The sequence below is a fragment of the Tamandua tetradactyla genome, chromosome 22, assembly GCF_023851605.1.
Source record: "Tamandua tetradactyla isolate mTamTet1 chromosome 22, mTamTet1.pri, whole genome shotgun sequence".
Classification (NCBI taxonomy): Eukaryota; Metazoa; Chordata; class Mammalia; order Pilosa; family Myrmecophagidae; genus Tamandua; species Tamandua tetradactyla.
This window is the reverse complement of record NC_135348.1, coordinates 8,226,818-8,251,140: the sequence shown is the minus strand read 5'-3', so window position 1 is coordinate 8,251,140 and position 24,323 is coordinate 8,226,818. Positions and strand designations below refer to the sequence as shown.

Below are 24,323 nucleotides of genomic sequence, written 5' to 3'. Positions count from 1 at the left end.
GCCAAAATGTCCATCAAAAGACGAGTGGCTAAACAAACTGTGGTATATACATACGATGGAATATTATGCAGCTTTAAGACAGGATAAACTTATGAAGCATGTAATAACATGGATGGACCTAGAGAACATTATGCTGAGTGAGTCTAGCCAAAAACTAAAAGACAAATACTGTATGGTCCCAATGATGTGAATCGACACTCGAGAATAAACTTGGAATATGTCATTGGTAACAGAATTCAGCAGGAGTTAGAAACAGGGTAAGATAATGGGTAATTGGAGCTGATGGGATACAGACTGTGCAATAGGACTAGATACAAAAACTCAAAAATGGACAGCACAATAATACCTAATTGTAAAGTAATTATGTTAAAACACTGAATGAAGCTGCATCCGAGCTATAGGTTTTTGTTTTGTTTTGTTTTGTTTTGTTTTGTTCTTACTATTATTACTTTTATTTTTTTTCTCCTTATTAACATTCTATATCTTTTTCGGTTATATTGCTAGTTCTTCTAAACCAATGCAAATGTACTAAGAAATGATGAGCATGCATCTATGTGATGATGTTAAGAATTACTGATTGCATATGTAGAATGGTATGACTTCTAAAAAAAAAAAAATGGACAGCACAATACTACCTAATTGTAATGTAATTATGTTAAAACACTGAATGAAGCTGCATCTGAGCTATAGTTGTTTTTTTTCTTATATATTTTTGTATTTTTTATTTTTATTTTTATTTTTTCTCTATATTATCATTTTATTTCTTTTTCTGTTGTCTTGCTATTTCTTTTTCTAAATCGATGCATATGTACTAAGAAATGATGATCATACATCTATGTGATGATATTAAGAACTACTGATTGCATATGTAGAATGGAATGATTTCTAAACGTTGTGTTAGTTAATTTTTTTTAATTAATAAAAAAATGGTTTCAAATATGCTCAAATTGCTAAAGTGAGACATCGACAAAGAACTAAAAGTAATCAGAAAAATGATAAATGAAAGCCATGAGAACATAAATTAAAAGAAATCATAAAAATGAATCAAACAGAGCTGAAGATCACAGTAGCAGAAGTGAAAAACTTCCTGAAGTGATTCAACAGTAGTAGAAAGAATTAATGAATGTAAAAATAAGATCATTGAAATCACCCAGTCTGAGAAGCAGAAAGAAGGAAGAATGAAAAAAGTGAACAGAGCCAAAGAGCCTACAATGCACCATCTGTGGGAATCCTAGGAGAAGAAAGAGAGAGTGAGGCAAAGAGAATATTTGAAGAAATAATGGCTGAAAACTTCCCAAATTTGATGAAAAAATGTGAATATACAAATCAAGACTACCAATGAACTCTGTCTGAATATTTTTCACCTAACAATACTACAGGAAAGGCACTAAATCTCTCCAGAATAGGGTGCAAGTCCTTGGGTACTTACTATCTTAAACTTGATATTCTATAACTTAAATACAATGAAATGAACAATACAACTATGTCATATAATTAGGGAATAAGAGAAGAAAACAATGATATTTACTTTATGTACAAGTACAAACATCCTCATAACAGAATAAACTACCATTGAGACATATGATAATCAAACTGTCAAATACCATTGATAAAGAAAGAATTCTGAAAGGTACCAGAGAGATGCAACATGTAATGTACAAGGAAGCCTTAATAAGACTAACTGCTGATTCTTCCAGGAAACAATGAAGACAGGAAGGCAGTAAGATGACATAATTAAAATGCTAAAAGCAAAAAAAAAAAAAATACAATCAAGAATTCTGCATCCTACAAGGCTGTCTTTCAAGAATGAGGAAGAGATTAAGACACTCCAAGACAAACAAAAATTGAAGGAGTTCATCACCACTAGACCGATCCTATAATAAATGATAAAAGAAGTTCTTCAGGTTGAAAGAAAAGGACACTGTACAAGTCGTTGAAGTCACATGAAGAAATAAAGATCTTTAGTAAAGATGACATGGGCAAAATAAAGGCCAGTACTATTGTATTTTTGGTGTGTAAATCCAAAGCTTACTTCTGTATTACTCAGAGTTCTTTAGGGAAACAGAACCAACAGGAGATATCTGCAAATATGAGATTTTATAAAGGTATCTCATACAACTGTGGGGATGCACAAGTCCAAATTCCGTAGGGCAGGCCATAAGGTGACGGCTCTGATGAAGATTTTAGTGAATGCCCAGGAGAGGCTGTCTGGCTGAAGTGGAGAGATTCTCTCTTCTGAATTCTCCTATAAAGGCTTCCGATGATTAGATTAAATATCACTAACTGTGGAGGACACTCCTTTTGGCCAACTGCGGATGTAATCAGCCATGGATGCAATCATTGTGCTTATGATTTAGTAAACAAGACTTCTGATTTATTAATCATCCACAAAATGTCCTTGCAGTAATGGTTAGGCTAGTGCTTACTTGACTAGACAACTGGGCACCATTAATTGGCCAATTTGATATATGAACCCAAATCATAACAGTCTACCCCTTGTCAACTTCGCATCCTAACCATAGTAAATCTCTAAATAAAACACAATAACAGACATATTTTTCACCGGACAATACTATATACAACCAGAAATGCACTAAATCTCTCTAGAATAGGGTGCAAGTCCTTGGGAACTTAATATCTTAAACTTGATATTATATAACTTAAATACAATGAAATGAACAATACAGATTATGTCATATGATTAGGGAGTAAGATAGAGAAGAAAACAATGATACTTACTTTAGGTACAAATACAAACATCCTCATAACAAAACATGGAAGAAATATTCAGTCCTTGTTTCTTTAACTGTGGTAGGAGTTCATATTTATTACTACCTTCTTCCACTATCCATTCTATGTTCCTTTTATCTCAGCAAGCATCTCAGCTGGCCAGGGTTCTTTGCTTGGGGGGATGATCCAAACCTTCATTCCTGAAGTTTCTGGGCATTTGGTAGTCCTGCCTGGATTGGATTGTTACAGTTTTCCATTGACTTTAACCACAGGATATGGTAGTACTAAGAGATGCCCTAGGGGTTCTCCTTATTCCAGGAAAACTCTTCTTTATCTCCACTGTGTAATTGCAGTCCTATTTCCTCTTGATAGTCAGGATCAATCAGCCAGGCCAGTACATTAATCCCCTTTCTTGTCTTGATTCAGAGGCATGAGAAGCCCAAAGTGGACAGATGGCAGTCTTAATTTCCGGTTCAATGGAATCACTGCTGTGTCTCCTGATAGGAGCACCCCTCCTTTTGGAACTAAGATTATAGAACAGCATAGTTTAAGGTTGCAGGGAAAGAAAGCAAAAAAATTTTTAGTGGATAACTAGGAATGATAGTGAGTGGTACCACTACCATTTCCACTGCTTGATTCCTGGACCTGTGAACCCTGGCCATGGGAGAAACAGCACCATAGAGTGAGCACTGATTCAGAGCATACTCAAATTCCTGAAGAATATTGCTCCAGCCCTCCAGCCCTGAAAGGTATTGCCACCTGCTTGGCACCACAATTGAATCTTCAAAAGGCAACCCCACCATTCTATCAACCCAGATGCTTCCGGATGATGGGGAACATGGTAAGACCAGAGAATTCCATGAGCATGTGCCTATTCCCACACTTCATTTCCTCTGAAGTGGGTTCCTTGATCAGAAACAATGCTGTGTGTAATACTATGATGGTGGATAAGGCATTTTGTAAGATGACAGTGTTACCATAAGCATGGCACATTCTACAGAAGTGTTTGCCTGACCCAGTGCTACAAAATAGAAACATGCCTCTCCGTGTGACTTATTGCAAGTGCACTTTGCAAGGAACTGGATGAATCTTCCCAAAACCAGTTCAAAGTGGGGATGTGAGTTAGGGTTTTATAGGTAAAGGGAATGGGGTAGAAGGTCAAAAACTAATAATGTCCAAGTGATTCATTCTGATGGTGATGATGTTGAATCTTTGTAAGGAGGGCATAAGCAATTTTTCAATCCTGTGTTGTTTCAAGCATATCTTGTTGTTTCAGCTTTGGGGATTAGATTTAGAAGTTGATGTGTAAGCTCTTATGTGCAAGCTCTTCATGACTCTTCTCAAACTTTTGCCTTTGAGGAAAAAGTCACTGATTCACTGGGCCACAGGGTGTTCTTGATGCTATCCTGCTATCTTATTCCTATAAGCAGAACTGAGAAAGTCTGGTTAATGTTCCTGTAACTAAGTGCAAAGAGTAGATTGTGAAGATCAGCTAAGGTAAGCATATTCTCCAGCTGTCAGTAGTTTGGGCAGAAATATTGCAGGCAGGAAGGCAAACCATAAGGGCAGTACGTGTCTATTCCAGTTAGAGCAAATTACTGCCCTTTCCATTATGGAAGTGTTCTAATGTAATCAACCTGCCACCAGGTAGCAGGTTGTTCACCTTGGGGAATGCGATCATATCAAGGACTGAGTGCGGGTCTCTGGTCCTGGAATATTGGACACTTGGCAGTAACTGTAGCCAGGTCTGCCTTGGTGAGTAAAAGTCCATGTTGCTGAATCCATGCATAGCCTATATCTACCACCATATCCACTTTATTCCTGAGCCCATTGGACAATGACAAGACCGGATAGGGAAAGCAGATGACTGGTATGCACAGAACAGGTTTTCTTATCCACTTGATTATTAAAACCTTCCTCTGCTAAAGTCACCCTCTGGTGAGCATCCACTTAGGACACAAATATCTTCAACTTTTTCTGTCCACACAGAAAGGTCTATCAACATACCTCTCACCCAGACCACTTTGTTGCCAATTTTCCAATCATGCTCCTTCCAAGTCCTTGACCATCCAGCCAAACCATTAGCAATAGCCCATGAGTCAGAATACAAACATACCTCTGGCCATCTCTTATTCCAAGTAAAATGAAAAACTTGGTGCACTGCTCAAAGGTCTAACCACTGGGAGGATTTCCCTTCATGGCTGCCCTTCAGGGACATCCCAGAAAGGGGCTACAGTACTACAGCTGTCCACTTTCAGGTGGTACCTGTATATCATGCAGAACCATCTGTAAACCAGGCCTGAGTTTTCTCTTCCTCAGTCAACTGATTATAAGGAACTCCCCAAGTGGCCATATCTCTTGACTGTGAAAGAGAAGGTAATGTGGCAGGAGTGGGGGCCATGGACATTTGGGCCACTTCCTCATCTAACTTACTTGTGCCTTCAAGACTTCCTGGAGCCCCATCTCATATATCCACTTCCATTTATAATGAAGTGCTGCTGTGTACCTCCAACTTTATAGTTCGGTGGTTCAGACAACACCCAACTCATGATAGGCAACTCAGGCCTCATGGTAACTTGGTGGCCCATGGTTAAGTGTTCCGCCTCTACTAAAGCCCAGTATCAGGCCAAAAGCTATTTCTCAAAAGGAGAGTAGTGGGAAGCAGCCTCACCTCCACATTGTAGGAATTCCTAATAAACTATAGCAGGGGAAATCCAGCCAGGCCTCAGCAGCTCCCAAAAAATCCATCCCCCTATGTTTTGGGGGCAGTGATATTGAGGCATATATCAGGTGTTTGGAAAATGTCCTGGACTGCACTTTTGTAGTTAGTTTCTGGCATTCAAGGAAAGCTCTGCCACAACACTAGCTGAATACAAGCTTAAGAAACAGAGTCTAAATTAGAATTCCTTCTCACTTCCTTCTGAGCATATTTTTCCAGTATTTTCTTTGTGGTTGCCATGGGGCTTAAATTCAACATCCTAAAAACAATTTCATTTAGTTTGATACCAACTTAACTACAATAGCATATACACACTGTACTCCTACACTTCCTGTCCCCCAACCTTTAGTTAGTTCTTGTCACAGATCATATATTTAAACACTATAAATCCCAAAGCATTGTTTTATTATTACTTTTTATGCATTTTCAGTGCATCCTTTAGGAAGTTGTTATGATATGTCAACTTGGCCAGGTAATGGTGCACAGCTGTCTGGTCAAGCAAGCACTGGCCTAACTTATGAAAGTACATTTCATGGCTAATTAATAAACCAGAAGTCTGTTTTATTAAATCATAAGTACATTGATTGCATCCATGGCTGATTACATTTGCAGTCAGTCAGGGGGAATGTCTTCTGCAGTTAGAAGCATTTAAACTAATCAACTGAAAGTTTAAAGGAGAATTCAGAAGAGAGAATCTTTTTCTCCACTTCAGCCAGCCAACCTCTCCTGGGGGATTCATTAAGACCTTTATCAGAGCTATCACTTTGTGGCCTGCCCTACAGAATTTGGACTTTCGCATCCCCACAGTTATGTGAGATACGTTTATAAAATCTCATATTTACAGATATCTCTTGTTGGTTCTGTTTCCTGAAGAATCCTGACTAATCCTGAATTGATATTAAAGGTGTAGGATAATGGTGGAAGGAACATAAATTGGATCAGGTTGAATTTATTCATATAGGTCCATTAAGCAGAGATTCTGCCTTCAGTGTTGTAGCTCAAGGGGTTAGAAAGAACAATAACAGTTTGCTTGGATGGTTGGCTGAAGCATGGATCAAAAGATGACTAACATTACCTGAGGTCACAATACCCAGAACTGCCTCCAGTATTATGTACAGGAGGGGATCCAAAGGCTTAGAGAGATTAGAATGTTAGAATGGATTTATCATGGGAAAATCGGTTGATACACCCCAGGAATGTTGAATCAGTTTTGAACAACAGAATCTTAAAAATGGTTTTTGCAATTGGTTTTCTCTTCAGATTGGACTCAAAGGCACTAATGATTCTTGTCCCAATAATCAATATGACACTGACAGTCCATGGTCTGAGTTTGCAACAGAGATATGCAAAATATCATTATATGATTCTGCTAATTGAATGCTTAATTGAGGCAAGGTCTGCATAACAGTGTTTTTGACATCTTAATGGAGTTTTGTGGAGTTAAGAGTTATAATGATGTTGGCTTGTTTTTCTTAAATACACTGGATACAGTTATAGGAGTCAGTGATGAGATGAAAGCTTCAAATTTGTAACTTAAATGCCATATGGAAGATCAGTGTTTTCCATGTATGTCCTGAAAGAAAATCTTATTCCCTGTGATCACAGACGAGATTTCTGAAAACCAGACTCAGAGCCTCATGGTGTAGGTAGCAGATTTACTACATAAACTAAAATTTCAACCTTGCAGGGAGTCTGCTGTTAAAAGAAAACTATTGATTGGGAAAAAATGGGATCCTGAAAATTGGGATGGGGACATATGGGTTGATGGTGGCAGTGGATATATTGGAACTCTGAATTCTGCTGAGTTTTTGCTAGATAAAACTTGAATAGTCTGCCTTGAGGAAACAGTACACCCCACCTCCACCCTGCCTTGTAGAAACAGCCACCAATCTCCAGCACACCCTGAGGAGACAGTTACCCAATTTCTAGCCTGCCTTGAGGAAACAGCTTCCCAACCTCCAGTCTGCCCTGAGGCGCCTGCTATCCAGAGTCTACCTAAAGAAATTAACAGTTCAGTGCCTGCTAAACCTGTAACCACCTCCCCTGGGGAAAGAGCCCTCATTCCTCAGTCTGCAGAGATTAATCCTGTTTCACAAGATGAAACTGAATGCAATGACCTGAGATAATTGCCTTGAAAACACTTCTAATTCTTTTCATGAACCACCCCACCACTCCTCTTTTCTTCAAGACCTATAACCAGGCTAAAGTCCCAATAGGCCCCAAAAGGTTAGATAGAAAGTACGGCCCATGAGGAATTATGCAATACTCTAGACAAACTACATGAATTTTCTAATTTATATAGATAGAAATGAAGGAATGTATGTGGGAATTGAAATTAAGGGAGTAGGATAATGGTGGAAGGAACATAAATTGGGTCAGGTTGAATTTATTGATATAGGTCTACTAAGCAGAGATTCTGCCTTCAGTGTTGTAGCTCAAGGGGTTAGAAAGAACAATAACAGTTTGCTTGAATGGTTGGCTGAAGCATGGATCAAAAGATGGCTAACATTACCTGAGGTCAAAATACCCAGAACTGCCTCCAGTATTATGTACAGGAGGGGATCCAAAGGCTTAGAGAGATTAGAATGTTAGAATGGATTTATCTGGAAAAACCTGCTCATACACCCCAGGAATGTCCATGGGACAAACCTTTTTACCAGGACTGTGAAAAATAAATTTGTGAGATTAGTTCCATCATTCCTGAAGAGTTCTGTAGTCATCCTTCTCTGCAGGTCAGATATTACTGTGGGAACTGATGTCACTAAGCTGGAATCCTTGAACACAATGGGGATGATTGGATCCTGAGTTGGTAGAAGCCACGTGGCTTAACAACCAAAGGCAAGGTGGATGTAGCTGCCTTAATGGACAACAGACTTGAAGCAGCAGTCAGAATTATCTGACTTGCAGAGACTTATGCCATTGCTTAGTAGATCATGGGGTTCCTAGAAATAAAAGAGATGGGCAGCCTGCTAAATTCTTGAAGAGTGTAAGCAAAAGAGTTCTAGGTCAAGTGAACAGAAGTCTAAATTCAATTACAAGAATAGTGAGTCTTGGCCCCTTAATCAATGCCTAGAACATGAGAGAGTTTACAGACCCTGAACCCTTGAATGAGGGGAGGACCAGACACGGTGGGCAGGGACCCTATTACATTGCCCAAAATTTGCACTGCTAGCCTTCCTCTCAGCCTTTCCCAAGGAGACCTATGGCCTTTTACCAGGGTGACTGTGCACTGGGGAAACGGAAATGATCAAGCTATTTTGGAGATTACTGGATACTGGCTCAGAAGTGACATTAATTCCAGGAGACCCAAAACATCACCCTGGTCCATCAGTAAGAGTAGGCATAATGATCCCAATTTTTCAGATGAGAAAACTGAGTGAAATTAAATATCTTGCCAAAAGCACTTGATCAGATAGGTTTTTAAATTTTTTTGTTTTGAAATAGTTTCAAATTTACAGGATAGTTACAAAAATAATACAAACTCCAACATAACTCCCCACCCAGACACCCAGATCCATCAATTTTTAAAGTGTTCATTTCCCAACATTGTACTTTTTTTATTCATTACCATTTCCCATCATCCCAAAGAGAAATTGTATACCTATTATGCATTCACTTCTCCTTCTCCTATTTCCCCCACTCTGCTAAATTATTCTACTTCCCTCCTCTATGGATTGCATAGTCTAGTGGAATAGTACAACATCTGTCTCTTCGTGTGTCTGACTTATGTCACTCATCATTATGTCTTCAAAGTTCATCCATGTTGTTGTATGTATCAGAACTTCATTCCTTTTTAGAGCTTGGCTGAAGAATGTTCCATAGATGTACATGCCATTTTTTTTGTTTATCCATTCATCTGTTAATGGACATTTGGGTTGCTTCCTTTTGGTCATTATGAATAATGCTGCTATGAACATTGGTATACAAATACCAATCCAAGTCCTGACTTTCAATGTGATTCCATATATATCTAGAAATAGAATTGTCCTGAATTATGGTAGTATTATGTTTAACTTTTTGAGAAACAACAAAACTATTTTCCACAGTGGCTGCATCATTTTAGGTGCCCTCTGACAATATACTAAGTTTCTTATTTCTCAGAATCCTTGCCCACACTTGTTACCTTCTGCTTTTAAAATAATAACCATTTTGTAGTAGATTTAAGTAAGTATCTCATTGTGTTTTTTTTTTTTAACTTCCCTAATGGCTAATGATACTGTGCATCATACTGACCATTCATATATATTCTTTGGAGAAACGTCTATTAAGTTCTTTGCCCATTTTTGTAGCATCCCTCCCTTAAAAGACTACAGTAAATGAATTAGGACCCACCTTGAATGGGCAGGGTCACATTTGCATGGAAACAACTCAATGAAATGGTCTTACACATAAATAGGTCTTACCCAAAAGATTGGATTAGAATAACATGGCTCTTCTGGGGTATATAACAGTTTCAGACCAGGGCACACCTTAAATGAAGTAACCTCCTCAGAAGGACCTATTTATAGTGGATTCCCATCCATAGGAATGGATTGAGATTAAGAACATGTTTTTCTGGGGTACATAATTCCAAACCACCACAGTGGGTCCCTGGCAATGTAATTGAAATCAGGGGCCTTTATTATACAAGATATTAAGTGTAGATGTAACATTGAAGAAATTCTTCTAGTGTGATTTGACAACTTCAGGATGATTAGACACAGCTCCCCTAAGCCATTGGCAACAAATCAAAATAATGATTGTCAACGATATTGGTATACTAGTTTAATATTATGGTAATATTATTAATAATAGCACCTGTCCCATAGGGTTGGTGTGAGCGTTAAATGAATTAATGCATGAAAGCCCTTACAATGCAAAAAAAAGTTAACTTTGTCACTTCTGGAACACTGTGGTAGGGAAAAATAGACTTTAAAAATATTGACATATTATGGTCAAAAGAAAATTCGTGCCCATTTATACATTGACCATAGGCCAGGTCACCCAATTATTGGATCTATTTAGATAGCCAGACCTCCCTGGCAAGTTTATCCCTACTATGAAGAAACTTAAAGGGAGTTATTAGGCGCTGAGGTGTCTGGTGCCATATCTTTAGAACTCCTATATTATTCACTATTTTTCTCTTAAAACACTTTGAAGCAACTGCTATATAACCAGCACTGTCAAGTCGCTTTGGACGTAGCAGTGAAAAAGATGTACGTGGTCCAGCCCTCAAGGCCTAATCAGATTTTACATTTTAGACTAGTAGGCTTAACTCCCTTCTAAACCTTTCAATTCTATCTGTTCTCCACCTTCTTCCCCATCTACCACTTTTAAAACCTGCCCAAACCTAACAGATACATCTAGTTTTAGGTTCTATCCTGTCCCAATATAGGTAAATGGATCCTGCCCGCATAGGGCCTCAAATATGACCATTTAATGTTGCCAAATTTGTCATCTGCCAAGGAATGGTACAGGACTTGTTTGGGCAATTTTATAGATAATTCATTTTAGTTTGATGAATCATTTACCAACTAATCAATCTTACGTTTCAAATTGAACCCAAGCTTACCTGCATTTATTCATTTATTGGATCTTGAGAAAAAAGATATTCTGTTTTTCTTTAAGAAAAAAACTCCTTTACAATTATTTGGATTTCAGGAAATAGGTGAATAGTTTCCCCTAAGAAGATATACAATTTTTTTAAATAAATGATAAAGGTTTAATAAGATTAGTTTGTAGCTTCTGAAACTAAAGCTTTTAAGCATCTAAGAAGCTTAGAGAATTTAAGTTTATCATTAAACTTTTTATTACTTTTCTGAGTTTTCCAGTTCAGGCTTAAAATGTGAAACTTCTGCTTTAGCTAGTTAGCAGGTTAGATACCGTGTTAGTCAGGGTTCTCTAGACAAAGAGAACCAATAGGATATATATTTATATATGTAAATACTAAAAGATTTTTTATAGGAATTGGTTCACATGACCACAAGGGTTAGCAAGTCTAAATTCCCTAGGGTAAGCCACAAGCTGGGAACTCCAATGAAGGTTTCGATGAATTCCCCAAAAGAAGCTGCCTGGCTGATGTAGAGAAAGAAATTCTTCTTTCTGACAGCTGAAATAATCAGCTCTTCCTTTAAGACCTTCAGCTGATTGGATGAGACTTCTCTCATTGCTGAAGTCAATTTCCTTTATTGATTGTAGATGTAACCAGCCATAGCAGTAATTGGAATCCACAAAATACCCTCACAGTAACAATCAGGCCAGTGATTGCTTGACCAAACAATAGGATACCACAACCTAGCCAAGTTGATAAATGGACTTAACCATCACAATCGCTGTCAAGAGCCCTCTTACTTTCAAGCTGGATTCAGAATAAATAAGTCGCTATCAGTTTATATGAGGCAAATATAAGAAATCACCAAGTATATGAAGAAACAGAGAGAGGAAGACATTTTAAAATTATCACAATCAAAATACAAATTAACCACATACAAAATGTTTAAAATGATAAATGATGAGCATGCCAGAAGAGGAGATTAAAAAATGATTGTAAGCATATTAAAAAGAAATTAAAATAACTTTAGAAGTGGTAAAGGTAGTTGTCAAAATTAAAATTCAATGGATAAAATTTTTGACTCTGAGCATAATATTGTAGTTTATATAAAATTAAATCTTCTGTCAAAAATGACTTTAATAGTAGAAAAATATATAAACAACACTTGGAGCCATTGGAAAGCCAATACAAGTAACCTAACCTTTGAGCATCTAGAATCCTTGAGAAAGGGGATCACAAATTCACCTCAGAATTTTTCTGGTTGCACTTTCTAAATTATGTCAAGTGTGAGGAGCCTCAGAAGAACTCAACAAATCTTATAGGGATACCAAAAGAGATGGAATTTAATGGGCAAATATTGGCAAAGAAGGAACTTCAGAAAAAGCACCAAAAAATATGCATTCAAATTTCCCTCAAATTGTTGGCCAACATCTGAACTGGGCATATGCAGGTCATGCCTTCAAGAAATGCACTAGAAACATCAGGCAGAAAGCAAAGTAGTAAGCAGAGATTGTTAGAACCAGACAACTCTGGGGAATTAGAGATTGAAATTCAAAATGGAGGGGATTTGCCAAACAATCCAAGCCTTCATTAAGACCCAGAAATGGGGTATTCTTTTAGGATTAAAGGCTACACTCCCCAAGTAAAGGCAAAATTGAAATACATCAGGCAAAGCTTAAAACTAAGTCTTCCTTAGACCAAAGTAATTCACTGAAACTCGTTATGACTAACTCATGAAACAACACTTTATGAAAGAACAAAACATCATATACAGCCTTCACAATTTATCAGCCACAATTTGAAAATCCATTGAATATTATAAAGCATGCTAAAAATAAGAGTAAGTGGACAAAAGAAAGACGCTAATAAAGGGAGAATTTCAACAAAGAATTGAAACCTATAAAAAGAATCAAATGGACATTTTTAATTTGAAAAATAAAAAGTCTGAAATTAAAAACTGTTTAGTTTAAAGAGCAGATTAGGCAAAGCAGAACAAAATTTAAAAGCTCAAAGACAGGTGCCTAAAAAACAAACTGTCAAAATCATAGAAGATAAATATGAATTGTAAGACTATCAGAACAGAGGGTTAAAGATGTGTGTCAAACACAGTTCAAAGGTCTAATATGTGTGTAATTAGATTTCCGAAGGAAAGGAGAAAAAGAATATGGCAGAAATAATATTTGCAGGGACAATGACAGATGTTTTTCAATCTGATGAAGGACATCAGTCCAAAGATTCAAAAAACTCAAACTCAAAACACGGGAGGAATAAACTGAAAAAAATCACCTCATGATCAACTTACTAAAAAGCAAAATACTTACAGCTAAAAAGTGGACTTGTGAACTGAAAGATAGTTCAGAAGAAAATATCCAAATTGAAGCAGGCAGTTAAGAAAATGGAGAACACAGGAGATAGCAGAAGAGACTTACTGGATATGGTGAAAAGGAATGATTTGAGGTCCAGAAGTAAAGAAGAGAGAAAATAGGGGAAAAAACAATATATATAGGAAAAGTGGCTAAGAATTTTTCAGATCAAGGAGTGCTACAACCCCAGAATATAAATACTAAAAAAACATTCCATATAAAGGAAACAATATAAAGTTTGGGCAATTGAAGCAGAACTGTGATTTATTATGGTATCTTGGAACTGGAAGAAGGGGGAGAGATAAACTAATCTAACCTATTGATTTTATAGATGAAATGGCCCAAGGGACATATAAGTAAATGATCTAAGGAAAGTTTGATAAATTAAAACCAGAATTAAAACTTTCAAATTCAAATTAAATGAGCTTTTCACTGTGTAAGACTTTCTGTCATTTAATTTCACTATGTCAGCAGCATTTTCAGACAATATGATTCATTCTATCATTTTAAAGACAGATTTTCCTAGTTAAACCATTTGTTAAGTCTTTTCTGCTGGCTTCTATATTGCCACACACATATTGACAGTGAGAAAAAGTAAAGCTATATCATCCCACAATAAAGTTAGAGGTAGAGCAGGGGCTAAAATTCAGGAGTGCCGCGTCCTCTTTTTCCTCCCCGGTTTGACACAGTTCCCTGGAAGGAAGGGCGGTGGCAAGGCCTTCAACGCCCCAAAAGAGGACGAGGCATAAAATGGTGTAATAGAAAAATACTGGGATTAACGACACTAATTGTGTGTTTCTTGTTGCTGGTTGTGCTCCAAGCATTATATCAAAACAAATCAGAAAGCAAAAGAATTGGAAAAAATGATACAAATTGTACAAATTGCAAAACCTTGTTAATAACTGTTTGGAAAAAATTAGGTTGGGACGCCCCCATTAAGCAAGTCATGCTGCAGATACAGCAGTCAGAAGTGCATTTAGAACAAGTCACAGAAAAGTACCCCATAGAAAGTAAACACTTACAATTAAAAAACCCTGCATTGAGCCATCCTGGAAATTTACTCCCCACCACGGCACCGGTCCATTGCTATAAAACAATAAAAAATCTAAGTAAACAATGTAACCTTTTAATCAAAACAAGCTAAGCTTTAACCAGACTAAAATAGGTCTTGACATATTGCCTCACCTGTAGAATAATAGGAAAAGAAAGTCTAAACTCAGAAAACTGCAAACACAATGTCTGTGGTTTAAGCCAATATCCTGCTGCTATTAAAATCTTGTGTAAGTGTTCCTAAGAAAATCAAAACGTGTACTTTCGCTTTGCTTCCCTGAACCTGTAACTTTACCTAAAACGTAAGCCATGACACAACCATGATTCTGTGATACCTGTTTCCTTGCCAAGAATAAAGGTATAAAATCAGTTAAGCAAAAATAAATCTAAGCAACTCTTCTCAGAGGAAAGTTCTCTAAGCTGTCTCTTGGTGTTCTTCTCGCGCCGACGACCCTCCACACCTTCAAGCCCGTTCCCTCTGCTGCGGCTGGACCGCGGCAAGTGGCGCCCGAACAGGGACTTGAAGGTAAGCTTTCTCTTTTACGGGAGGGTATAAGGCTCTCGCTATAAGGCACTGCAGGCCTCTGGCTACGGTCAGGTACTTGGGAAGTACGGATAGAGCGAGTAATCATGGGACATATGGAGTCTAAGGAATGCTCCTTGTTTGTAGATATAACAAAGCATATGTTGAAAAAAAGAGGTATAAATGTTACCAGCAGACAGCTTAGAGAATTTTTTTCTTTTGTGCAAAATGTTTCTCCCTGGTTCCCAGAAGAAGGGACTGTTAACTTAGATACTTGGCAAAAAGTAGGAAAACAGATGAAAGAATATTATACTAGAAATGGGCCAGATGGAGTCCCTATTGATGCTTTTGCCCTATGGAATGTCCTTAAAGATAGTTTTGACCCCACACATGAGGCTATTTGCATGGCCAGGGAAGTGGCGACTGAAAAAAAGCAACCATTAGTTATAGCTATGGCTAAAACAGGCAGCTATACCAGTATAGAGAGGCCTCCTGCTTATAATATACAGAAAGACCATTCTAGCTCCTCAGAAAGTGAAAGTGAAGCAGAGTCAGAAAGAGAGGATAAACTTAATCCTTTTGAAGTAGATGAATTGGAAAGAGTAGCGGCTCAATATGAACATAACAATGTCAGTTCCTTCTTCAGTGCTTCGGCACCTGAAATAAAAAAGAAAAAGAAACCTAGGCCACGTTTAAAGCCGCAAGCTTGTAGATGATAAATTTAACTGCATTTACAGGGGAAATTAAACATAATTTTCCCTCGGATCCTATACTGCAATTTATACAAAAACACCCCGTTATATTTTCACAAAGGTGTTGTGTTCAACCCCTATCCTCCCCAAGAAAATTAATTTTCACTGACGGGTCTGCTAAAGGGACGGCTGCTATATATTCCAAAAAACTTCAAAAACAAATACAGACAAAAGAAAAATCAGCTCAAAAAGTTGAATTATTGGCAGTGATAGAAGTCTTTAATTTGTTCCCTCAGGCCTTTAATTTATACACAGACTCTCTTTATGTGGCAAATTTATTTCCTGTTATTGAGACAGCTTATATTTCTGAAAATTCTACTGTTAGTCACTATCTTTTAACATTACAGCAACTCATCCACCAGAGACAGTTTCCCTTTTTTGTAGCACATATCAGAAGTCATAGTAATTTGCCAGGACCATTAACAGAAGGTAATGCTAAAGCTGACCAACTTACTAACTATGTTGCCTTTCCAGTACAAACTCCTGTTAGTCAAGCACAAGATGCACATAAACTGCATCATCAAAATGCTACAGCATTAAGGTTACAATTTAAAATCACTCGGGAACAGGCTAGACAAATCATTAAACAGTGTCCTATTTGTATAACTCACCTGCCACAGTTGCATACTGGAGTAAACCCTAAGGGTTTAAAACCCAATGCTTTATGGCAAATGGATGTAACTCATATTAAAGAATTTGGAAAGTTAGCTTTTGTACATGTTACTATTGATACTTACTCACATGTTCTGTTTGCCTCTGCACGAACAGGAGAGGCTTTAAAAGATGTAAAACAACATGTTATACAATCTATGGCTTATATGGGAAAACCTCAACATATAAAAACAGACAATGCCCCTGCATATGTCTCAAAAGGCTTTGAACAATTTTGTCATCAGTTTCATATCAAACATACTACTGGAATACCCTATAATCCCCAAGGTCAAGCGGTGGTGGAAAGAGCCCACCAAACATTAAAGCACCAAATTACTAAACTGCAAGATAGTGAAAGTAAGTACTTATCGCCTCATCACATCATTAATCACAGTCTTTTTGTCATTAATCACTTAAATGCAAATGAAAAAGGTGAGACTCCAATGAGTAGACATTGGAATAAAGTTATACAGCCTCAAATTTTAGTAAAATGGAAGGATGTGCTAACTGGACAATGGAAAGGTCCTGATGTGTTACTAACATCCGGACGAGGATATGCTTGTATTTTCCCACAGGATGCAGAAACCCCAGTCTGGATTCCTGATAGGCTCATTCGGCCCATATCGGCGCCCATCCCGGAGAGGGAACAAGAGGAGAGCCCCTCTTCCTCCGCAGTGGAAGAACCCATCATCTTACCCCCAGGAGAATATGGATGAAGATCTTGTGCCTGGAATGGAAGATTTATCTCTCTCTTCTACCCCGCAGGCTCAATCTACCAGACAAGCTAGTCTGCCCACTTGGGGGCAGATAAAAAGGCTTACTGCTGACGCAGAAAGGGTAGTCCTAATAACCGGAAAAACTCCTACTCCTATTCACCTGTTTCTGGCTATGATTGCACTTCTTTCCTGTCAGGTATCTGGTTCTTCTGTAAATAAATCATATTGGGCTTATATACCTAACCCACCACTTTTCCACCCCACTGCGTGGGGGGATAAAAACTTAAAGGTCTTTACTAATAATACCAATCTTATGGGAGGACTCCCTAGTTCACTTATTCCTTTTAAAAGTACTGATAATGTTAATTTTACCGGATATGCTGATGAAGCCCCTCTATGCTTTGTAATAACCGGGACTCCTCCTCCTGGCTGTTTGCCTATCAATTATCGGTCATATTATACTGATTCCCCAAGTCATAAAGGAACTAAAAGAAGCATCTGGGGGCTCAACATGATTTCTCTTGGGTACCATACCTACAATGAAAGTTATGTAAACCTTTCCTCAAATTTTAACTCTTTGATTGAGTCTTGTACAGAAAAATATCCTAAAAAAGACATCTATTGGAAAAATATTCACTCTACAGGCTATCCCCGATGGCTTGAGTGTGGCTTTTTGCATAAAGCAAACATATATCACCCTGTAAAAAGTAACCTTACTATTTATGATTTTTCAGTCTCCTCACCTAATTATAATTATACTGCATATATTATAAATAATACAGACAAATATACTTATAACAAGAGTCTACCTACAGATGGGGAACCCCTTACACGGTGGTTCACCCCAGGATTAGTGACCCCCATTTATCAAAGTAGTGCTTCATCCCATAATCGAACTTGTTTATATAATAACTTATTTCGTCTGCTTGCTGCTACTAATATGGTGTTGTTATATCGCCCATCTAGTTCAACCCCTGTTCCTTACGGCATTCGTGCATGTGTAAATGCACCTCATGCTATTCTAGTAGGAAAGACTCACATGTTTAATATCACACAAATGAATAATGCCTATCATATCACGTGCACTAACTGTCTCCTTACTAATTGTATTAATTCTGGCTTGCCAAAAAATTATACTACTTTTCTTATTGTGCATCAACCTTCTTATGTCTTATTACCTGTTAAGTTAAATGAACCATGGTTTGATGATGTTGGCTATCAAGTTATGGAAAGGCTGAACAACTTAATGAGACCTAAGCGTTTTGTAGCTACGTTAATTTTAGGAATTACCGCTCTAATTAGCATTATTGCTTCTTTAGCTATATCAACTACAGCCCTCATTCAAAATCAACAAACCGCTCATCATGTAAATACTCTAACTCATAATATTTCTTTAGCTTTAACCCTACAAGAAAAATTAGATAGAAACTTAGAGACTAGAGTAGACGCCTTAGAAGATACAGTTATTTATTTAGGAAACCAGATTCAAAATCTAAAAACCCAACTTACCACCCGGTGTCATGTTAATTATAAATGGATATGTATTACCCCAGCGCCCTATAATGAAACAGAGCAGTCATGGGAAAAAGTAAAAACCCATTTACAAGGAATATGGCATAACACTCAACTAGCACCAGATATTCTAGCTTTACAACAACAAATAACTGACATAAGTAAGGCACATATAACAGAACATGAAACCCTAGCAAACAGTCTTTGGTCCTCCTTACAAAATCTTAACCCAATTATTGGATGGCCCAATGTAGTAAACTTCGGCCTTACTGTGACTATAATATTAATTATTATTTTTTGCTTTCCCGCAGCAATCAAAACCATAAAAGCATCTATCAAGCAAATCGAGAGAGTCCAGCAAAAAGAAATTTTAAAAAATAAAGGGGGAAATGCCGCGTCCTCTTTTTCCTCCCCGGTTTGACACAGTTCCCTGGAAGGAAGGGCGGTGGCAAGGCCTTCAACGCCCCAAAAGAGGACGAGGCATAAAATGGTGTAATAGAAAAATACTGGGATTAACGACACTAATTGTGTGTTTCTTGTTGCTGGTTGTGCTCCAAGCATTATATCAAAACAAATCAGAAAGCAAAAGAATTGGAAAAAATGATACAAATTGTACAAATTGCAAAACCTTGTTAATAACTGTTTGGAAAAAATTAGGTTGGGACGCCCCCATTAAGCAAGTCATGCTGCAGATACAGCAGTCAGAAGTGCTTTTAGAACAAGTCACAGAAAAGTACCCCATAGAAAGTAAACACTTACAATTAAAAAACCCTGCATTGAGCCATCCTGGAAATTTACTCCCCACCACGGCACCGGTCCATTGCTATAAAACAATAAAAAATCTAAGTAAACAATGTAACCTTTTAATCAAAACAAGCTAAGCTTTAACCAGACTAAAATAGGTCTTGACATATTGCCTCACCTGTAGAATAATAGGAAAAGAAAGTCTAAACTCAGAAAACTGCAAACACAATGTCTGTGGTTTAAGCCAATATCCTGCTGCTATTAAAATCTTGTGTAAGTGTTCCTAAGAAAATCAAAACGTGTACTTTCGCTTTGCTTCCCTGAACCTGTAACTTTACCTAAAACGTAAGCCATGACACAACCATGATTCTGTGATACCTGTTTCCTTGCCAAGAATAAAGGTATAAAATCAGTTAAGCAAAAATAAATCTAAGCAACTCTTCTCAGAGGAAAGTTCTCTAAGCTGTCTCTTGGTGTTCTTCTCGCGCCGACGACCCTCCACACCTTCAAGCCCGTTCCCTCTGCTGCGGCTGGACCGCGGCACAGGAGTCTAAACTTTCAAGTGCAGAGTGTTTTCACAACAATATATATATTTTTTGTTTTCAGATTACTTATTCCACTATTTCAGATTTTTTTTTTTTTACTTGCAGAACTGTCCAAAACTTCTACCTTGCCTTTCCCACCTTTTGAATCAGGAAGCTTAATGCTGTCTATGTTGATTTCATAAGGTGTGCCATCTTCTTCGCCCTCAGACTCTGAGCTCTCATCTGAACTGTGCTCTTTTGAATCAGACTGACTCATTTCAAATAAGGTGACATCCATTCGTACAACTTTTTCAAGAGTCTCATCAACATTTTCAATATCAAAACGAAGAGGTGGTACAGCTGCCATTTCTTTTCTCAGCATTTCATTTGCCTCACACCAATATGTTTTAAATGACATTTGAACTCTGCAATGAAAACTCAAAACCAGTCTTCCTTAACTTTCACTTCTAGCCGTAGCAATTATTGGTTTTGTGACTCATACAATTTCTAATCCAATTCTTTCTACCCTTTAAATGGGAGGGAGCCTAGGAGATAATGAGGAAGGAACTACAATTTATTGAGCACTTAAGTATACACCTAATTTTTATTCTCCCAGCACCTTTTCCTTCTTTATTTTACAAAGAATCATCAGACACTCTTGGATGTTGAGGATGAACATGTTGCCAGACTGTAATAAAGAAAGTACATTTCCCTCTTAGCACAGTCATTGGTCTAAGAGTGGGAATTTTACACAAACCTAGATATTACAATTCTGACCCTGGACATTTAAAATGAAAATCTTTACTCTCTAGTCATAAATCATGAGTTTATGATCCCAGAAACTTACAGTGGCCATTTTTTCAGCCAGCCTGAGAGAATAAAGCCTCAGAAAGAGGCAGAAGAGAACAAGAGAGAGGGAATGAGAGGTTAAATGCACCTAGTTCTATGCACCCCTCTCCTTGCCTTTCTGTAATTGCCTTATGTGAGCCCATAAATTTACCCTATTACCTAACCAGTGCAGCAGATTTCAGTCACTTGCAACTCAAAGATTTTTGGCTGATACAGAGATTTGTACCTGGAAAAATTTGTAAATCATAAAATTAAAAAAAATTATAAATTATAAACCCCCAAATATGGAAGTAGTGGAAGCAAGACAAGGTGGGGACAATGTTCCGTGCTCTGCAGTAACAAAAAAAGTTGGCTGAACTGTTGCTTATTGTGCCTTAGGGTTCAGACCATGTTCTTACCAAGTCTGAGATTTTAGAGAACAGAGAGAAAAACACTCAGATACTGGACTGTATTCCTATCTCTTGTAGACTGCACGAAGATTTTGGAGAGAGATAAGCTTTAGCTCAGACCTGCTTATCTGAAGAAGCTAGGAATAGCAGAATAGACTAGATATCTAGACATAGCTAGTCATACAAACAAGACAAATCCAGATTTTGTGGGGGCCTGACAGACAATTTAGGGGATCCCCTTTAAGTAAAAGAATACAAAATTAGGTATTCAAGTGAATGTTATTTAGAAGAGAAAAGACACACCCCCCAAAATTTTAAAGCTGAAAAATACCACAGATACAATAAATTCCAAAAATGTATTACTGTTATTACTACTAATAATAATTAACTCTCTGACATAGCTCCATAATAATCCTTCTATATTTTTTGGCTGTACATTGTTCAGCAAGTTCTTCATGTGACAATGACAATGATTTTATAATACTTCTTCTAGAGAAACTAGAAAAACAATCTAGTCTTTTCTTTTATATGTTTGATTGAAATTTGTTTTTGTTATTGGAAGTTTAGAAAAAGTTCCTTTCAGTTTCATATCTAGTTATTGAATTTACCACTTTTGATTTTTTCCAGTTTCTTGCTCAGATGGTACTTTTTCCTGGGGACAAGCCCTTAAAGAATGCCATCTTTTCAATATAGCTGGGTACCTCTGTACTTACCCCAAACACACACACAGACACACACGCACCCATACTTAGGGTTTCTGCAGCAGCTGGTCTAGCTCAGCCAAATTCCACTTGTTTCCTTCTACCCCTCCAGATATGGGGTGTGGGATGCTAGATAACCATGAGGTCTAATTGACTGGTCCAGGCAGACATGAGAGAAGAAAGCAGTTAATATTCTTTGAACCCAAAGGTAATGACCAGGTACTCACCAGAGTTCCAAGGGAGAAAATTGTTATGGAGACCAGGCAGGTGTAGAAATAATGCTGACAGCCCACTTTCACCCACCTGCATCCCAGAAGCATCATCACCTCTCAGAGGACAACACTCAAGGATCTCAGTTGCTAATGTGAAAGCGGGCTGCTACTTCCTCCCGGTATTAGTTTTCAGGCTACGATCACATGCCATATAATGGGCTCAGTTAAGCAATGGAAGGTTTTTGGCCCATGTTTTTAAGGCTAGAAGAAGTCCAAAGTCAAGACATCTCCAAAGACTGTGGCATTCTGGGGCTAGATGCTGGCAATCCTTGGGTCTTTGGCCTTTCTGTCACATGAAAATGCACCTGATGGAGTCTTCTCCTTTCTCTTGCAGGTTCCATTGATTTCCAGCTGCTACTCCTTCCAGGTGGTTCTCTCCCTCTGGCCTTCTCTACGAGGCTTCCAGTGATAAGATTAAGAGCCTCCTGAATCAGTTGGCTGCACCTCAATTAAAAATGACATCTTCAGAAGGTCCTATTTACCAGGGGTTCACACTCACAGGAATAGATTAAGATTAAGAACATTTTTCTGGGGTACATAATTCCATTCACCACACTCTCCAATACCATAGGGGCATTGTAAGTGAGGAACACTGGACCTTAGGCTTCTTTAGTTTCAAGATGCATCTTCTTTGCATAGGGCTCAAATTAAGAGAGGCTCATTATACCAGTAGCCAGCAATCCTGGAGCATTAGACCATGAGGACAAGTACAGGCAGCAAAGTTGAATTCTTCACCTGACAATTCTGAGTTTTCTACCTCTACATTTCATGGTTTCTTTTCCCCAAGATTGAGTTAATTGTTACCTCCTCTCTCTCTTTCTTCTCTATTCTTCCTCTGAACACCCAATAATTCCCTCGGCTTACATCTAATGTTTCACTTATTCCACGGTTTTGTTATTTGTAATTAGCTGGATGCTTTTTTTTTTTTTTTGGTCGCAGGTAACAGAAAACTTGAAAACCCGACTTAAGCTTCCACCAAAAGAGAATTTGTCTACTATTCCTTGAAAATCCAGAGGTAGACCATGATTTACTGCAAATCAGTCAGGTTTTAGTTCTGTTTCTCCATGATTCTCTTTGTTTTGCCTTTATTCAACAGCTGGCTTCAACCTCAGGCTGATCACAATGTGACTGCCTGCAGCAATTGTCGCTAAAAGCTGCCTCTTTTACACCTAAGTAAAAACAATTATAAGTGCCCCACAACCACCAAACAAAATGTCTGAGCTTTGTGCAGGAGCAAATTACAGTAGATAAAGGAATTCCATAAGATGATTGATTTACACCTTGCTTACAAGCTTATTGCAGAACCAATAATGATAGTAAATAGCTATTGTCCATGGAGCTGTATGTGGGATCAATCCCTCAAAACTCCTAAATCTCCTGGCTGCTACACAATGGGGAATAGTTGGAATGGATGCTGGGTAGACAAATGAAAAATGTCTATTATAATCACAGTGGATTTTCTTGTCTGTCTCTCCCATCAAACCATGGGATCTTGGAGGATAAAGAAAGCAGTGAGTCACCTCTGTATCTTCAATTCCTACCTCATAACTGCCATATAATCAATATGAAGGAACAAATAAAAAAAATTATTCTCCTGGAAAATATACTGTAATCATCCTCTACCTTTCCTATAATTCTTAAAGCCTATTCTATCTGTAATGATATTTGCACAACACCTTATTGTTCAATCCCCCTCTGCACAGTCATAATTTTTACCTGTTTCTTCCTGGGTCTTTCACTTGATTTCACCATATTACAGATTATTTTTAGAGCTGCATTAACCCAGACTTCAATTGCTGTCCTATTTTCCTCTTGAGCAGTGAAGCTGTTGCCGTGGAAACAGAATTCAATGCCTCTGTCTACAGTCTCACATTAATGTAACCTGATGAGAGGGACTAAGATATTACCTCCTACCTGAAGATCTATGAGATTTCCTAAGTCTGAAGATCTGTTACTTGAAAAAAAAATGCAAGTCATTACTGGGATAAGGCATACTTGATGAAGTAAGGGTTTAACAGCTTGTCCAAGAAGCTATATCAAAGCTCTCATCTGGAAACTGCCCTAGAGAGCTAGAGAAAGTTTTTCATGCTTGAATTGACTAAAAATACCAAGTCTACAGGTAGATTTTATTTAAAGATGGGAGAAAGGATCATTATAATTGGCATCTCTAATACAGCAAAATGTTCCAGACTAGTAACCTTTTTTCAGAGAATCATATATGGGGATTGTGTGGAGGGAAGCATTCTTCCATTCAAATATATCCTTCACTCAAATTGCACTTTGACAAATAACCCAGAT

The 24,323-nt window shown here is 37.8% G+C and overlaps 1 protein-coding gene across 1 annotated transcript in view; it reads right to left on the bottom strand.

Moving 5' to 3' along the window:
• The window catches only part of GASK1B (golgi associated kinase 1B), an 85,088-nt gene extending 61,243 nt beyond the window's left edge, over positions 1-23,845 (bottom strand). Inside the window, exon 1 of the mRNA XM_077139689.1 lies at positions 23,742-23,845. The gene's annotated coding sequence lies outside the window, so the exon portion shown is untranslated. The remainder of the gene's footprint in view (positions 1-23,741) is intronic.
• Between the last annotated feature and the right edge of the window lie 478 nt (positions 23,846-24,323).